Source organism: Oenanthe melanoleuca, unplaced genomic scaffold, assembly GCF_029582105.1.
Source record: "Oenanthe melanoleuca isolate GR-GAL-2019-014 unplaced genomic scaffold, OMel1.0 S193, whole genome shotgun sequence".
NCBI lineage: Eukaryota > Metazoa > Chordata > Aves > Passeriformes > Muscicapidae > Oenanthe > Oenanthe melanoleuca.
The window spans coordinates 18,352-24,224 of record NW_026612842.1 but is presented as its reverse complement, the minus strand read 5'-3'; positions in this window follow the sequence as shown (position 1 = coordinate 24,224).

Sequence of the window (5,873 nt, the reverse complement as noted above, 5' to 3'; positions counted from 1 at the left end):
GGCGCAATGAGGATACAAAAATTCCACATAAACATTGAGCAACACCTGCTTAACACACCTGGGAACATCTGTCTGCATTCAAATTAGGGGATAGATGTGAGAATGGCACCAGCAGCTTCCACCGGCAACAGAGATCCAGGGAAAGGACTGGGACCGAGAATTCAGCTGAAAGACTTGGAGAATTCACAGAACCACAAAATCACAGGGTTGGAAGAGGCCTTCAAGACCATCAGGTCCAACCCCTTCTTACCATCTCTATATAGCACCGAATGCCATATCCAGTCTTTTTTTAAACACATCCAGGTATGGTGTTGCCATCAACCCCTGGGCAGACCATTCCAGTACTTCATCACCCATTCTGTAAAAAAACTATTTCCTAATATCCAATCTATATTTCCCTTGGTGCAGTTTAAGACTGTGTCCTCTCATTCTGTCAGTTGCTGCCTGGTAAAAGAGATCAATCCCCACCTGACTACAGTTACCTTTCAGAAATTGTAGACAGTGATAAGGTCACTCCTGAGTCTACTTTTGTCCAGGATGAACAATCCAAGCTCCCTCAGCCACTCTTCACAGAACTTGTGTTCCAGACCCATAACCAGCCTTGTTGCCCTTCTCTGGAAAGGCTCCAGCCCCTCCATGTCCCTCCTAAATTGGGGGCCCAAAACTGGTCACAGCACTCGAGGTGCTGCCCAACCAGTGCTGAGCACAGGGGAAGAATCACTGCCCTGCTCCTGCTGGCCACACCATTCCTGATCCAGGCCAGGTGCCATTGGCCTTCTTGGCCACCTGGGTACACTGCTGGCTCATGTCCAGCCTGCTGTCCATCAGTGTCCCAGGTCCCTTTCTGCCTGGCCACTCTCCAGCCACTCTGTTCTCAGCCTGTAGCACTGCAGGGGTTGCTGTGGCCAAAGTGCAGGACATGCACTTGGTCTTGTTAATCCTCACCTTGTTGGATTTGGGCCCTGGATCCAGCCTGTCCAGGTCCCTCTGCAGAGCCCTCCTACCTTCCAGCAGATCCACACTCACACCCAGCTTGGTGCCATCTGCACATTTACTGGTGATGGACTCAATCCCCTCATCCAGATAATCAATGCAGATATTGCAATCCACACTGGCTGGCTCTGGTCCCTCAGCCATCCTGCAGGTGCCCTGTGATGGCACTCAAGGTGATCTGTTCCATCACATTGCTGGGCAATGACCTCAGGCTGACAGGCCTGGAGTTCCCCAAATCCTCCTTCCAGCCCTTCTTGGGGATGGGCTCACATTGGCACCTCCAGTCCTCAGGGATCTCCCTGGTGAGCCAGGACTGATGGTAAATGATGGAGAGCAGCTTGGGGAGCTCATGCAGCAGCTCCCTCATCCTCCTAGGATGGATCCCATCTGGTGACAGAGACACTTGTGAGCATCTGAGTGGCTCAGCAGGTCCCCAGCTTCTTCCTCCTGGATTACAGGTGTTTGTTCTGCTCCCTGTCCCCATCTCCCAGCTCAGGAGAACACTTGTCCTGAGGACAGTCTGTCTTATTGGTTAAAAGTGAGGTAATGAAGGGGTTAAGTATCTCAGCTTTTTCCTCATGTTTAGTTTTTATATTCCTCTGTCCTTCCAATAGAGTAGAGTTTCCCTCTATTCCTCCTTTTGCTATTCATTTATTTATAATTTTTTTATTAGTTTTGACTGAAGTGGCCTGGTTAAGTTCTAATTGAGCTTTCACATCTTTAATTTTCTTTTTGCTTGACCTAAAAACATCTTTAAATTCTTCCTGAGTGTTCATAGGCTGTCTCTGTAACATCTTAGAACTGGCTGTGACATCAGACGGCAGAGGTATGACATCATAGAGCAGATAATGATATCACAGAGTAGGCTGTGACATCACAGAATTGGCTGTGACTTCACTGGGAGGTTTTGTGACATCATAGCAAGGCTGTGTGAGGTCACAGGGTTGGTCACTCTGCCCCAGCCCCCCTCAGAGTTTCCCCAGAGAAGTCCAATGCTGTTCATACCCAGCAGGGTCTCCTGTCCCTCTGTATCCCCCTGCTCCACCTGGAGCCACAGCCTCCCCCAAGGATGTTCCACAAATCAACCCCAGAGCCTGACATGGGACAAGGGGCCAGGGCTGAGTGACCAGGACATCAAGGACGTGGATTATCCAGGTCACTGGGGCCTGGTTTGGGTTCCCCAGGGCAGGAAAGATGTCTGGCAGCTGGAGCAGGGTGAGGGAAGGGCCTCCAAGGTGGGGCTGGAGCCCTTTGGCTGTGAGGAGAGGCTGAGGGAGCTGGGCTTGTCCAGCCTGGAGCAGGGAAGGCTGAGGGGCTTCTCATCCCAGCCTGGCAGAGCCACCCAGGAGGTGATGGGGGACACAGAGCCAGGCTCTTCACTGGGGGCCTGGGGGGGACAAAACACAATGGGTGGAAGGGCAATGAGGGGAGATCAGACAGGGCATGGGGCAAACCTTTGTTCCCATGGGCTCAGACAAGTTCTGAGATGCTGCCCACACCCTGTCCTTTGGGATTTTCAAATTCAGACCAAATCAAGCCTAGAACCACTTGGTCTGACCTAGTTTCTGACAGGTTGGGCTGCTGACTTGCTGAGATCCCTCTCAATCTCAGCTCCCTGATGATCCCAGGCGATGCTGCTCCTGATTTTGGAATGGGCCAGAGTAGCTTTTTATGGGACAGGAGTCCTCTGGGGCTGTAGGGGACCTGACTCTTGCGAGGTGTACGGGCACATCTCATTAGCTGGGGCATTTGAGTACTTTAAGAAATATCTAAGGTTTCCCACCAGGTGAAAACATACATTTCCTGGATGTGTACTGATGGCAGGAGAAGAAATACTGCTCTACCCCTCTACCTGTGCTTCCATTACACTGTCTATTATTTCATGTCTCTCTTCATTCGGGTGTTTCCACCTCTCCTGTTTCAATGGCCATGTCTAAGGACATCTCTTCACTCGACCACCTGGCTCTACAGCCTTCCCATTGCTCCACAATTTCCTCCTCCAGTTGTTTTCTGGCCATTCTACATCAGTCAACATCTTAATTGTGTTTACATCTATCACAAAATCACCTTTTCTAATGTCTTTGTCTAAAACTGTTCATATGGAAATCACTTGTGGATGGCAGACACATCGGATACTGCTTTGACATTGCACAGAGCTGAGAGAAGAATTTTGATCTTTATTAAATTATATCATTGTTACATTTTTTTTATATTGGCCATGAAGAGAAGCTTTCTATGCCTCTGAGTCTCACCAGTTCCTGACCCCAAAGGACACAAACCTGATGAGTTGTGGTTCCCACTGCAGTGGTGGCACTTGCACCTCCCTCCATCCCCACAGCAGAGCTCCCTTGTCCCAGAAAGTCCCTGGCAATGCAGGGATGAAGGAAACAGGTCAGGCTCTGGGGATCAGGGGCAGGGCACAGCCAGGGATTTGGGGTTGTGAGCCCAGGGCAGGAGCCAGCCCTTGGCCTTGGTGAACCTCATCCCATTGTCCTGGGCCCATGGCTCCAGCCTGTGCAGATCCCTCTGCAGAGCTTCCTGCCCTGCAGCACAGCCACACTCCCAGCCAGCCTGGGCTCACCTGGCAACTGACTGAGGGTGCCCTCGATGGCCTCATCCAGATCAGCAATAAAGAGATTGAACTGCCCTGGCCCCAGTCCTGAGCCCTGGGGACACCCCTGGATGTGGCTCCATTGCCCAGCACTCCTTGGGCTGCACGTCTGTTTTTCATGGATCTCTGAAATCCTTTGGTTTTGTTTGCTGACAATAAATGAACATCCCTCTGTGTCTCAGACAGCTCCTTCTCCAAGGAAAGCAGGTGGGAGCTGGTGCCAAGGGGCTGAAAGCTGCAGGCACAGCCTGGGGTGGAGGGAGCTCAGATTTGCACAAGGCTGGTTTGAGTCCCAGGGGTTGGATGAGAGAATTGAATGGGGTGGTGGTAGGGACAGACTGTGACTGATTGTCAGCATTAAAGGTTCTTGATTTCCATATCTGTTCAATCTCCACTGGGAGATGCTCAGGATCAATATCAACTGGGAATTGCTGATACCAGTTTATAAACAGAAATACAAAACTAAATAGGACCAAAAAAAAAAAATTCTGCACTTTAAAAAAAAAAAAATTGTATATTCTCTTCAAATACACTACTGAAATCTGTATAATTAACCACAGAAGAATAAAGATTTAGAATGAATTTATTCCCAGGGGCATGTCTTGTAAGCGTGCTCTGAAATATTAATGAGCCATTGTAACTGAATTCCTGAACTGAAGAACTGAAGACTGAACAAGTCTCTGGAGAACTAAAATTCATCAGGGAACCACCAAGTTGCTAAGGATCCATCCTCAGCAGAGCAGGAATGAACAGATTCCAGTGGTTTCCAGGCTGCTCAAGAGCTGTGAGCTCGCACACAGGCATAGGGGCTCCGTGGGCACATCTGAGGGGTCCTTAATCTTCCTAAGGGTCATGAGGTGACAGTCACAGGGCTCCAGTGACAACAGAGGGGTCTCTACGCTGCCAAGGAGCCAATTTGTCACAGGCAGTGTCAGGAGTCCAGTGGGGACATCCCTGTGCTCCTAAAGAACAGTGAGGTCACAGACACTCACAGGGGCTCCAGGGTGACATCCCAGGAGTGCCCAGGCTGCCAAAGGGCTGGGATGTCACAGACACTCACAGGGTTCCAGGGTGACATCCCAGAGTTCCTTTCAAATGCTGTCAAATCAAACAGGCCTGACTTGCCTTGGCCTCTGGTGAGTGCTACTGATCTGTGTTCAAAACCCTGGGGTTCTGTGACTTCCTCCTATAGAAAGGAGCTGTCCTCCTTGTCCAGGTGCCCATGGCCTCAGCACATGAGCACTGTATAGGGACAGGGGAGCTCTGTGCTCAGTGGGGTGGAGACTGAGGACAGCAAGAAGAGCCCTGGGAGGGATTGCAGGGCGATTTCAGGGATGGTAGATCCATTTCACATGGTGGAGAACAGCCAGAGAAAGAAACAATTAATGCCAAGGGCAGCTGGGGAGGCCCTGATTGGACCCAAGAAGAAAGGAATTTCTGTTCCAGGGCAGGGCTGTGGTGCAACACATCCCCAAGACGGACTCTGGGCCAGCTCAAGGCACAGGGATGTGCAGCAGCTGAAAGGTTCTTCTCACTTGGACTCCTGGAAAGGTTTGTGCAATCTCTTCTCAGGCCCTGGGGTTCAAAGCTCAGCACCAAATGCACCACGGGGCTCCTTGGGATCAAGCAAGTCCTGACAAACCACGGCTCTGCCTTGATTTCCATCTGGTCTGGTGCTGTTCATGGGAAGGTTTCCTACAACAGTTATGGAGAAATATTACAAAGACCTTGCAAGAAGTACACATTCCTATTTGAAAGGTGCATTTTATTGTTTAAAGAGTGGTCTGACCCAGTGTGGATAACATTCCTTCACATTCCCCAAACCCATCCTGTCTGTCCTCACTCATCAGGGACCTGCTTTGGAGAACTGACTGCACTCAGGCAATAAGATGTTTTTCCTTTTTTTAATTTTATTTTATTTTTTAAGCAATCTAAAACTCCTAATGTTCCCCACTGCAATCAGACACACTCCTCAGGTGTGTGCCAGCCCAAGGTGCCACCAAAACCACTGCAGAGCTGCCCTGGGCCAGCTGTGAGGGTGGATCATCATCCCAACCTGCACTGGGCACTGCCAGGGGCTGTGGCCGTGGACACTGCACTGACCCCACTGCTGGGTTTGGTGCCACGGCAACAGTGAGAAGTTCAAGATTCCTTGGAAACTCTGGGGAGGATTGGGACATACTGGGGAACACTGGGAGTGCTGAGGGGGCATCAGGATGAGCTGGGATGGACTGTGGGGGTAGATAGAGACACACTGCAAAATCTATTT